This window comes from Triturus cristatus, chromosome 1_1, assembly GCF_964204655.1.
Source record: "Triturus cristatus chromosome 1_1, aTriCri1.1, whole genome shotgun sequence".
NCBI lineage: Eukaryota > Metazoa > Chordata > Amphibia > Caudata > Salamandridae > Triturus > Triturus cristatus.
Genome location: NC_140579.1, coordinates 52403219 through 52416369, shown reverse-complemented (window position 1 = coordinate 52416369; position 13151 = coordinate 52403219).

The window sequence follows — 13151 nt, the reverse complement described above, 5'->3', positions numbered from 1 at the left end:
GGCAATATGGATGTGCCTACTATACCTCTAGCCCCTCAAGGAGAGAATGACACTAATGTGGGGAGCGATGTGATGGACGGTGGGGTTCTGGATAATCATCAGGAGGAGGTAGCAGTGGGCAAAATTAATGCTGCCTTATCTGACGAGGAAATCGATACAGTAGAAGGAAGCCAGCTAATACAACAGCAGCAGCGGGGGGTAAAAGGCAAGCAAGCTAAGGGCCATGATTGTGATCGTGATCAATTTAAAAAGGGAAACTTGACATATTTAGATAAAGGTGAAATCAACCCAAGCCCCCACACCTCCCATAAGCTAAAGGATACAACCATAATAGCACCGGATAATCCAGCTCAATTACGACCACAGCAGCTATTTCGGAGAATACAACAGGGGAAGGAGACGGACATCGAGATGACAGACTACTACTATTCCCTCTCCGAGGACACAGAGTCACTGGTGGAGTCGGCCCAATCTATAAGTGGTAGTAGCAGTGAGGTCGAAGACGATAGTGAAAGCCCACATAATACAAGTGGTAGAGAAACTAGCGGTAGAGACTCCGCAACAACGATACGTAGGCCAGCTAAATTTCTGGTAGCTGTAATTAAAAAAAAAAGGGGAACACAAGATTTAAACTGGGATTATACATCCACTAGTCAGTTGGTGGGGGGTAATTCTGAGACAACCGCCAATACGGAATCAGTACCTCTATCAACCATGGACGCAATATTGCAGTCGGTTATGGCACATAGGGAGGAATCCAAACAAGACAATAGGCGATCCCAGGCAGCCATACGGAAAATCCAAGGATCGGTCCGCAAAATTGCAAAAGTGTGTACAGAGATCTCGGACCGACTAACAGATCTCGAGGCTAGAACGAATAATATGGAGACGGAGCTGATGAATACACAGCAGCAGACTACAGCTCAGGAAGCCAGACTTGTAGATATTCAATGGAAGCTCGAAGATCAGGAAAACCGCCAGCGTAGGAATAATCTGCGGTTCATGGGTATCCCAGAAGACAAAGGGGCGGTGGATATGAGAACCTATATGGTTGAACTGTTGGCTAAGGCATTCCCCGAGGTCCAAGGATGGAATTGGGATCAGGAAGTGCAACGCGCACATAGGGTCCCGATGAGTCAGAAACATCAGAAACCACAGACAAGTTCTAATACAAGACCCCGCGCGGTGCTAGTTTTTTTTGGAAACTATCTTTTACGTCAGATAGTTTTCGAAAAAGCAAGGCCTGATTGTAAGAGACATATGGGGGATGTGGAATTTTTTACAAGGCCAGATTTTTGCCATGTGACAGTGGAGAGACGCTGGCGGTTACGACAGATGATTACACCATTCCAAGAAAAGGGAGCTCAGGCATTTCTCCTGAATCCTGCAAAACTTAAAATAATAAGTGGAACTCGCTTTTTCACCTCTGAAATTAAGCTAAGGAATTTTTGGACGAGATAAGCAAAAAAAAATCATAGAAAGAGTAGACTAGAGATATATGGATAAGCTAGGAAAAAGTCAGGAAAACTTGAGAGTTCACTTAGGGTGATATGATATGAGAAGGTGTAAAACAAAAAAAAGAAATGAATAAGTGAATTTGGATAATTAATCCGACAAAAAGGGGAGAAGAAGGAAATGAGTCTTTTTTTTTCTTTTTTTTTTTTTTGGGCTAATAGGAAATAGGGGGTCTTTTCGGATCACACATAGAGCTGACACATCATTACTAGGCCAAGGTCTAGTGGCTTTCATGGGTAGGGTTGAGGTAGGGAGGATTGGGATGATTGGGAGGGATGCAAGGGTGGGGAGGGGGTTGGGGGAGGTCTAGGGGGGAAGAAACGCCAGATCAGGTACGCAAAGCTGAACAGAATTAGAAATGTAGAAAATGAAGGGATAAATAAAAGTTGGAATGGTAAAATGTTAAGATGGAGTAATCTTATAGTAAAGTATGGATAAAATACATATTTGTTCAGTTAATATTGCGGGCCTGAATGATAGAGCCAAGAGATTAAAAGTGTTTGAGTTTTTTCGATTTATCACACCGGAAATTATCTGTCTACAGGAGACCCATATTCCGTGGAACAACCGAGATAGTTTACAGATAATAGGATATGATCTGGCAATATGCTCCTCAAAACTTCAAAGATAAGAGGTGTAGCTATTTTTGTTAAGCGTCGAGTAGGTATTATTAAACGGACTTTGGCAGACAAATGGGGTAGATGGGCTATCATAACACTAGGCACTGGTGTAACAATTGTGTCTATCTATGCGTCAAATCAAGACGATCCAGAACTCTGGGAGGAGTTAGAATTAGAGCTTGCTACTTGGTCAACCCCACTAATAGTATGTGGCGATTTTAATATACATATCGATAGCTCAAAGGCAGTGGGGGAAAAGTATAAAGGACGTAAACCACGGGTACATCAGGCAATAAACAACTTTAAGCTCAGTCATGGTTTGATAGATGTATGGGAATATAAAAAAGATATAGATCCAGGATATACTTATTTTTCCTATCCGCATCAAAAACACTTTTGTTTAGATTATTTTTTGGTGTCTGCCAATTTACTGGGGGAAGCTGAGATCAATAAATTGCCTTGTATCTTCTCGGATCACAATCCACTTATGCTAAAAATTAGAGGTCAGACTTTGGAAAGAGAATCCCGTTCCTGGTCGTTTGATAGGAAATTACTGTCAGATGATAAGTTTATAAAGTATATTAAAAAATGGACTAGAGGATTCTTTGAAATAAACCGATATAGTGCTTCGCGAACAATTGTATGGGATACATATAAAGGGTGCTTGAGGGGCGAAATAATAAGCTATGTGGGGCAACAGCGGAAACTATGGAAAAACCAGATCACCTCTTTAATGACTAATTTAGCACAGCTAGAAACGGAATATACTAAATTGCAATCTCAGGGGTTGGGGGAGACGGATAGATTAATGACCATTAAAAACCAGATAATGATAGGCAAGTCAGAGATTAATAACGTGTTTCACAAGCAGACAGCTCAGACATACCAAACATACCGTAGCCAGATGTACGAATATGGGGAAAAGGCAGGTAGACATCTGGCTCTACGAACTAGACACAAGGCCACCAGAAATAATATAAAAGAAATCAAAAATTTGGAAGGACAAGTTGAAACTGCCCCTGTTAAGATAATGGAGGTCTTTAAACAATATTATACTAAATTATATCAACAAGATCTTTGTGATAACAACTTAATAACGGAAGGGGAATATCTACAGCTTAAAAAATTAGACCCAGCTATACGTTTGGAATTAGAAGAAGAGATTACGCTGGAAGAGACGCTTCTAGCCATAAATTCACTCTCTTCAGGGAAGGCCGCTGGCCCAGACAAAATTCCGATAGAGTTATATAAATTGCTTCATGGTGAACTGGCAGTTTTTCTTCATGATCTGTTTTTAGATGTTCAATATCGTGGGATTCCCCCCAATACATGGAAGGAAACAGATATAATTATATTTCATAAGAAGGGAAAACCACCTGCAGCACCAGGTTCTTATCGGCCCATCTCATTGATAAATTCAGATGCCAAAATATACTCTAAGATTCTAGCAACTCGGCTCCAGAGAATTATTGCCAGTTTGGTCTCACCCTGGCAACACAGCTTTGTGCCAGAAAGGGGAACAACGGATCATATTAGACGAATAATATCCTTGCTAGATATAGCCGCGGGAGGGGGGGGTGAACTGGCAGTGATTCTCTTGGATGCCGAGAAGGCATTTGACAGAGTGATGTGGCAATATCTCTGGGAGGCATTAGCGGAGCGAGGGATCGGCCCTAAAATGATAACAGCCTTTCAGGCAATGTATCGTCAACCTTATGCTAGATTACAAATGATGGGAATGGCATCAGGTCCGATAGAGGTGGCAAGGGGTACCGGCAAGGCTGTCCATGCTCCCCAATCCTATTTGCTATATATCTGGATCCATTTATCAATCAGATAATAGAGAATTCTGTGATTGAACCTTATAAAACCAACGGATATGAGACAAAAATACTTGCATATGCCGACGATATTGCTGTAGTTACACCAAATCCAATAACAGCAATAGCAGAAGTTGAAAGACTGGCGGAGGAATTTGGAAATAGATCTGGTTACTGTCTCAATAAAGGGAAGACGCAGATAATCTCCACTAGAGCAATAAGCTTACAAGACCACCGCCAGATAGAAACTGCAACCTACCTTGGGGTGAAGATTGGGTCTGATCTGGATACATTATGGGCAAACAATATTGACCCAATATTAGAGGATATATCCTCTGAGCTTCGTAGATTGGACAAATTACATTTAACGATAGTGGGTAGAGTAAATGTGTTAAAAATGAAGATCTTTCCTAGAATTTTGTATTTATTTCGAGCAATTCCATTAGAACTATCATTTAGCACATTCGAGAGAATGAATTCAATGTTTTCCAATTTTATTTGGAGTTATCAAAAAACAAGACGGGCGATGCAGACAATGACTCTCCCACGAGAGAGAGGGGGGTGGGCTGCCCCAAATTTATACTTTTACTATCTGTCGACCTTTTTGCAAGAAATTGGTGTTTTGTTGGGTACAGATAGCGATGTGGGTGAGAACGATCTACCATCCATATATCAACTTATAGTGGGGAAAGAAGCAGTAGCGCTCCTCCTCAGACGATTAGAACCCAAATATTATAAAAAAAAAGCATTCCAAATGCTTGAAAGCTGCCAGAACGATATGGAACCAAATAAGCAAGATTATGAATATTTCAAAATGTAATAGATATACTCCATTGTGGGGAACTACGATATTTCCACCTGAGCTCATGGATAATATGGCAAGAGAATGGGCACAGGTAGGTATTCAGAGAATTGGGGACCTACTTAGCGATAATTTAGACATATTACCGTTTCAGGAACTGGCGCAGAAGTTTAAGATCAATAACAGATCATATTTTAAATATATCCAAATAAGGGGATGTATTAAGAATCAAGTCAGGAAACAGGAGAGTCTCAGAGTAATACCGCTAATGGAAATGATATATCGGGAAAAAGAGAGGATTGGAGTGCTCTATAAAATACTAATGGAAACAATACCTGATGATTTGGAAAAAACAGAGATAAAGTGGGCATCCAAATTAGGGGATGATGATATAGATGTAGACATGTCACTAAAGCTGCGTGAGAATATTTTTATGGCTGCTAACCTTCAGGCCCAACATTATAAAACCCTCTTTAATTTATATTATACACCAGCAAAACTTTACGGATGGGGTAAACGAGACAATGATCAATGCCCTAGATGTCAACATAGTCCAGCGGACATTACTCATATGTTTTATGCATGTAAAACTTTGATGCCGTTGAAAAAGGGTGTAGAAACTTTCTGGTATGAATCAATCAACTATACAATCGAAATAAGTGTGCCATTGATGCTTATGGGATATGATACTCGAATTAGTCTAACATCGATACATCGGGATTTTGTCTTTGTTTCAATAGCAGTCGCTAGGCTACTAATAGCCACGGCGTGGAAAGATATGGAGCCACCGGTATATGCACATTGGCTGTATCGCTTACTGAATATATACAATATGGAAATGGCTTTATATAAAAACAAGGGCCTTCGAGCTAGGAAAAAAGGGGATAAGATCTGGGCCCCAGTTATTAATTGGTTAGAAAGAAGTCATGATGAGTTGGAGGAGAGGACAGGAATAGGGTAAAGGGGATAACAGAAGATTTGAAAGTGAAATGGTTAAATTGATTTATGGCTCATCTATGCTTCATTTTTTTTTTTGCTTCCTATATATGTTTGGTTTTATTAATTTTTGACTGCTATAAGATTGAATCCTAATGTATCTACTTCTTTATCTGTATGTTTGTTTGTACCTGACGGCATAAAATAAAAAAACTAATTAAAAAAAAAAGGAGACAGTATCAAATTCAGCACTTAGATCAAGGAGGATCAAAGCCGCTGAGCTACCCTGATCCAGGACCATTTTAAGATCTTCAGTGGCCTTTAACAGTGCTACACCCTGAGAGGAAACCTATTTGAGTGAGGGGAAGGATTTTATTGGCTTCCAGGTATTCTGTGAAACTCCTGTTTATTGTCTTTTCTAAAATCTTACTGACTCCAGGGAGTAATGACATGGGTTTGTAGTTTTCTGCCCCTTCAGAGTCCAGCATGGGTTTCCTAAGTAGAGGGCGAATTTTGGCATGTTTCCATTGTTCTGGGACACTGCAATTTTTCAGGGGCAGATTATATATATCTGTCAAAGCGGAAACATAACATCTCCCCCTTTTAATAGAACATCCTTTGGAGCAGGGTCAAGTGATGAACATGATTTAACTGAACTTGCCACTTTAATACCTTCCTCTTTAAGCAATTGTGGAAATGTAGGAAGTTCGGTTCTACGACTATTAACTAAAAGCATTCCTTCTGGCCTGCCCTTGTGGCCTACTGAACCCGATAGAGCATTGTAAATGTTCCTCACTTTTCCAAGAAGGTAGTCTGCAAGTAGTTCACAATGTTCTACTGATGGGGGAGACCGGCCTCTTGTAACTCGGGCTTTATGAAGGAGTTTACAATATTGTCAATGTCCTTAGTAGAGTTTGAGGATTGCTTAATCCTCTATGCAAAGTCATTGACCCGGACTCTACGAACAGCATGGTGATATTTTTTCAGGGATGCTTTGTAAACCTGTTGTTTTTGCATTCTTTTTTTAATTCATGAGAGCCAATTAAAAATTAAAATTCATGATGGGCAAATTGTCTAGGGCTAGGAGGTAGAGCGTGGGTCTACAAATCTGAAAGCATCATTGCTTCCACTTTCGGGGTAAGTGAGGTCGGGATTGGCGTTCATATGTGCGCCGGTGGTGTTGGTGATGGCACTAAAAGGGGTTTTGTGGGTGTGGCTGTGGATGGCATTGGGGCTAGATTCACTGGAGCCGAAGTCAGGGAAAGATTCGCAGTCACAGCGAGGACAAGGGGTGCAGTCAAGGACAGATCTGCTCACGGTCTACTCCTAAAAATGTTTTTTTACAGCATTGACAAACGGGAGGGGGTCCCTAAGGGACCTCTTTCAGTTTAAAAGTGGGTTACCACCTCATTTGAGTAGGTAGCAACCTATCAATGAATTGCGACTGCAATTACGGTCGCAAACCATTGATATATACCATAAGAAATCGCAAATTGGAAGGGACGTCCTTACCATGCACCTTTCAATTTGTGATTCGGTGTGCAGCTGCAAGCTATTTTTGCAATTCGGTAATGAGTTATAAATATAGGTTCTGAACATACCCATAAGCTATTTTGTGGTTGCAAAGGCTCCGATTTTGTGAATCAGGGTTATTCGCAGAATCTCAAAATTGGAGCCTTTACAACCGCAAAATAGTTTTAAACCTAAGGCCTCATGTTATATGTTGCTCTTCTGTTATAGAAAATAGAGTGCTTTCCATCTCCTCAAGTAAGTGCAGTCTTTTAGTCCATCATTTTTTGGGTAATAGTCAAGTTATAAAGTTCAAATGTCACCCTATCATTTATGAGCTGCCAAGGCACTTTACCAGGTTTTAATGTTTGCTGAGCCCATTTAGCTGCTTAACAGCTCGCAAGTGAGCATGTCCATCTAGTTAAAGACCTAAAACTTCTTTCTGATGACGTTATAGAGCTTATAGTAAAAAGGAAAACAGGATGCATTAAAAAAAATTGAAATGAAACTTTTCAGTTTCATTTTTTAAGGGCAGGCAGTGTGTCTCCTTTGGGTATCAAGTAGTGATCCATAGGGTGGGGGGAGTGGGAAAAAGCAGACAGTGGTCTAGAAGTTTCATCGCAAAATTATAGGTAGGTCGCAAAACCTGGGTGCACAACGTACACTCACTGTTTGTGATCTGCTGTTACGTACAAACTGCCAATAGTTCTATAAAATAAACAGTCAAGCTGCAAAGTATTTCCGCTGCAAAATTAATTTAACCCTTTCGCTGCGGTGGGAATTCCGCCGCAGCGCTGGGGGGGGGTTGGGGGCAGCGCGGTGGCGCAGTGCTCATGACTGAGCCACTCCGTCATGAGCCACGGTTGAGCTGTGCTCATGATGGAGTGGTTCCGTCATGACTCCGCCCACTGCGCTAATCGCCCGCACAGGCGGGGAATTAGCGCCGCGTGGGCGGCGCGGCCGCCAACGGCCGCAGCATGACGGAACCACTCCGTCATGAGCACACGGCGACCGTGGCTCATGACGGAGTGGTTCCGTCATGAGTGGGGAAGGGGTTAAACTGTGGGAAATAAAACTCTGCAAAAGTATGTTTTTCAGGAAATACAACAGAACAAAACTTCATCTGTAATGGGAGACCTCTCTCTCAAAATGTTTGTGTGAGAAACTTTTCATGTAAATCTATTTCTGCAAGGATTTTCTTGCACAAGCAAAGTTTTTCAAAGTTTACAAACATTTGCAGCCTTTGGAAAATACACTATTTGTAATCTTCACCCAACTCTCCAGGAGAAGTCCTAATTTTGCCCACCCTTACTGTCAAGATATGCAATCTGTTTTCACTTGAGTGCAGAACATCTGTTTTGACTCAACAGGAGTATTTCCCCTTATTGCCACCAGGGATCAATGATCTCCTGCTCTCAATGCAGGTTAATACCCACAATGTGTTATGTTCTAAAGAAAGCTGTCATGCAACCTTCAAGATCTCTGGTCAGAGTACACTAAAGCAGATGAGGTCACGGTGTGAGAAAATGTTTTGTTCACAAAAGAAAACAACCCTCTTGCCATTATCACCCTCTGCGCTGTCTTTAACACTGTTTCCAAACTCACCCTAAATACAATGTGCAGATGGCCACATGAGTCTCTGACCCCTCTCTGTAGTAGTATCGCATATTACTCAGTGAATGCGAACAATGACTAAAAACTGACATCATAAAAGTCAGTCACAATACTTTATTTCGATCACACAGATCAAGAAAGTAGAAAAATATAACACAATTTACAAAGTGCAAATTAGATTTAAAAAACATGCCAGCTGTTGTCATAAAACAGATAAAATTATTAAGACAGAAGGGAAGTTTATAGGCTAAACACATTTACAATTTGCAAAGCAGTCCACATGTTTCATCCCTATTATAGCTGCTCGGGAGGTGGCGACCACGTCTTATGGACACTTGGAGAGTCTTATCTAGGTTGCCATGAGAAATGTTGCCACACTGAAAACATGGGACCTGGATGTAGTGGTACTCAAAATTCTAAAAGCAACCTGGTATCTCTTAGTACCAAGATTCTTGCACAGTAGAACAATCCACTTGCAAACTATAGTATTGAGGGCAAAAGTACAAGAAGTGTTCCAGAGATCCTTCCCCCTCCCCAGCCCCCCTCCACATGCCGGGCATTGGCCATCACTAGCCTCACTCCCTGCTGCCCCATTAGAAATAAAGGATTTGACCAAAAGGATACCATATCTAAACTGCAGATACAGTTTGTGTGCAAGAGAAGGTTAAATTTCATCGATTGATACGTCAAAACTCATAGATGATTTAAAATCAATAATAGACAATTTGAGGCTGCCTGTGCTATTGGTCACTATGAAAACACAAGAAGATGATGGACGGAGCGCTGACATTTTTCAGACACTCACCCTCAGTCACTGGCTGATGACGGCTGATTAGCTAGAAACCGGTCCCAGGATGCTTATTTCCGGTCCAGGGAAGACATACCTTAGCAGTTTGGGCTGGACTGTTCCCATGAGGGACAGGGTCAGACTGATTTGCATATGGCCATGTCTGAATTGGGGTGGCGGAGTGAGCTAAAGAATGATGATGGATTAAACCCAGATCAGTTGACTGGGGGTGAGTGCTTGCAATGTTCAACACTCCGTCCATCATCCCCTTTGGTTTTGCTTTGTTCGCCCTAGGTTGGCAGGGTATGCCACACGTGGGTCCCTTGCTCACTTTGCCACTGGATTCAAGCTAGCCTGGCTGATGACAGCTGATTAGTCAGAAACCGGTCCCAGGATGCTTGTTTCCGGGCCAGGGAAGACATGGCTTGGCAGTTCGAGCTGGACTGTTCCCATGAGGCACAGGGTCAGACTGATTTGCATATGGCCATGTCTGAACTGGGGTGGCGGAGTGAGCTAAAGATTGATGATGGATTAAACCCAGATCAGTTGACTGGAGGTGAGTGCTTGCAATCTTCAACACTCCGTCCATCATCCCCTTTGGCTTTGCTTTGTTCACCCTAAGTTGGCAGGGTATGGCCAGACGTGGGTCCCTTGCTCACTTTGCCACTGGATTCAAGCTAGCCTGGCTGATGACTGCTGATTAGCCAGAAACCGGTCCCAGAATGCTTGTTTCTGGTCCAGGGAAGACATGGCTTGGCAGTTCGGGCTGGACTGTTCCCATGAGGCACAGGGTCAGACTGATTTGCATATGGCCATGTCTGAACTAGGGTGGCGGAGTGAGCTAAAGAAGGATGATGGATTAAACCCAGATCGGTTGACTGGGGGTGAGTGCTTGCAATGTTCAACACTCCGTCCATCATCCCCTTTGGTTTTGCTCTGTTCGCCCTAAGTTGGCAGGGTATGGCCAGACGTGGGTCACTTGCTCACTTTGCCACTGGATTCAAGCTAGCCTGGCTGATGACGGCTGATTATCCATAAACCGTTCCCAGGATGCTTGTTTCCAGTTCAGGGAAGACCTGGCTTGGCAGTTAGGGCTGGACTGTTCCCATGAGGCACAGGGTCAGGCTGATTTGCATATGGCCATGTCTGAACTGGGGTGGCGGAGTGAGCTAAAGAATGATGATGGATTAAACCCAGATCAGTTTACTGGGGGTGAGTGCTTGCAATGTTCAACACACCGTCCATCATCCCCTTTGGTTATGATCTATTGGTCACTATATCCATAGCTGCTGCTTCCCAATAAATATTTGTAATCGTTTCTCTAGCTAACTAGCACAATTGCTCCGGGAAAAGCCAGGAAAAATCTAGACGCAACCTCTGTAAGAGAGTTTTAATGAAACCAGGGGATTTTAACTACACCCGGATGTGTCATCAGATCTCTGACACCTTCACAATAGGCTTTAAGATAGGCTGTAGACTACAAGTGATGACAAAACAATAACATTCAACATTCAATTTTATGCAATAGCTTCCTCTGGGCTAGGTGTAGGTACAGGGGGACAAGAGACATACTCATTGGGAGTGAGAGGATAGACATCATAAACCTATGCTCAGCAATAGCAAGGCTATTATTGTTTGATGAACCCCATAATTCAGCACCATACAACACAGACCCAATAACTGACGTTATAAATCTCCAGGACAGGAGCCACCCACCTGGAAGAAGTTCTGCGGTGAACCATCACAAGATTTTCAGACTGTTGGTTAAGCGTTGATTGGGCCTTCTCAATCTGCGGGGCCTAGCTCAGATTAGGTGTCAAACGTACACCTAAGTAATTGAAAGAGTACACATGATCGATAGGCATGTTTCCCACCAAAACATGTCTGCTGCAACAAAAATGTCTGTCCCTAGAGAAATACATACATTTTGTTTTGGCACCGATTAGCTTGAGGCCCCTCTCAGCACAGAATGAAGAAATATGTTCAAAGAGCAGTTTTAGAGATTAATAAAGTATCATTGGCGAAGAGGAGGGCCCGAACCTTCCTTCCCCACCATAAAAGTTACTTAGGGCATATCACAAGGCTCAATGTTACCCCCATTCTTTTCAGAATTATGCCTGTGTTAAACCTGGCATCCTTGGCCTGGTTTCCCCTGACTTTTTTGCCTTCTGACCTCCTGTTTTGCTGACTTTGTTTTTGCTTGTGTAGGATTTTGGGCACTTTACCCCCTGCTGACCAGTGCTTATGTGCATGTGCTCTTACCCTAAAAATATGAGAACAACGGCTTATTCACAATTGGCATATTTATTTACTTATAAATCCCTAGTACAGTGCACCATAAGAGTACAGGGCCTGTAAATTAAATGCTGCTAGTGGGCCTGCTTGTAACCTGAAGGAGGCTTGGGTCCTTACGCAAACTAGATCGGACCACTCTTACATTGTATACAAATCGAGTATCTAGTTACATTAATATACTAGATGAGCCGATGTCTCTACTACACAAGCCCATGTGATTTATTTCACTTTTCTTTGTCACATTTAGAAAAATGCTTGTTGCATTATAATCATGTCAACATAAAGGGCAACACGGAAATATAACTTCTTTGGGACATTCAACACAAATTACACAAAGTCGAAAATTGAAAAATTCACAGATAAGCATAAAATATATACTCTCCTTGACAAATACATTTATAAGACAACTAAAACCCGTCCTTAACTGGAAATGACAAACAAACGCCGGCACAAAATGAAAAGAATTTTCAAACTAAATGTCTGTTGTCTCCTGCCAATGTGTGCAGCTCTGGGAACTGTAGTTTAAAGTGTTGTCAGAAGGAGAACACTATTTCTGTAAATTCACTCCCAATACAAACTGCAGAACTGATAGTGCCATCCACTTAAGTAGCCCTCTAAGAATGTCTCAGACCTGCTATTGTAGAGCCTGTGTGTGCAGTTTTAAACTGCAATGTAGACTTGGCAAGTCAATCCTCTGGCAATGCCCAAACCTTCCTGACATATAGGTCACCCCTAAGGTAGGTCCTGAAGTGTATTTAAAAATTGGGCATGCACTTTTAAGTTGTACATGTCCAGGTAGTGAAAAACTCTTACATTCGTTTTTCACTGCTGCAAGACCTATCTCTCCCATAGGTTAACAATGGGATTACCGTACTACATTTTTTAAGTGTCATTTCCAATTTGGAAAAGATAGATATTTCAAGTTTGGTGTTTCTGGACTCACAATTTAAAATCACTACTTATGTTAACCCCTTCAGCGCTGCGCGGATTCCCCCGCGGTGCTGAAGGGTTCGAGCGCGGGCGGGGCCATGACGGAACGGTTCCGTCATGAGCACAGCTCAACCGATGCTCATGACGGAACCGTTCCGTCATGAGCATGGAAGGGGTTAAAGTTTGATATTAAGTTGCAAGTTTGAAAATGGCACTTTTACAAAATTCACTGTAAAGATGGGATGCACACCCTGTAATCCATATTTTGTGAATTTTATTTATCCTTTTCATCCACGAATGCATGCAGTCTTTTAGAAAGTTGG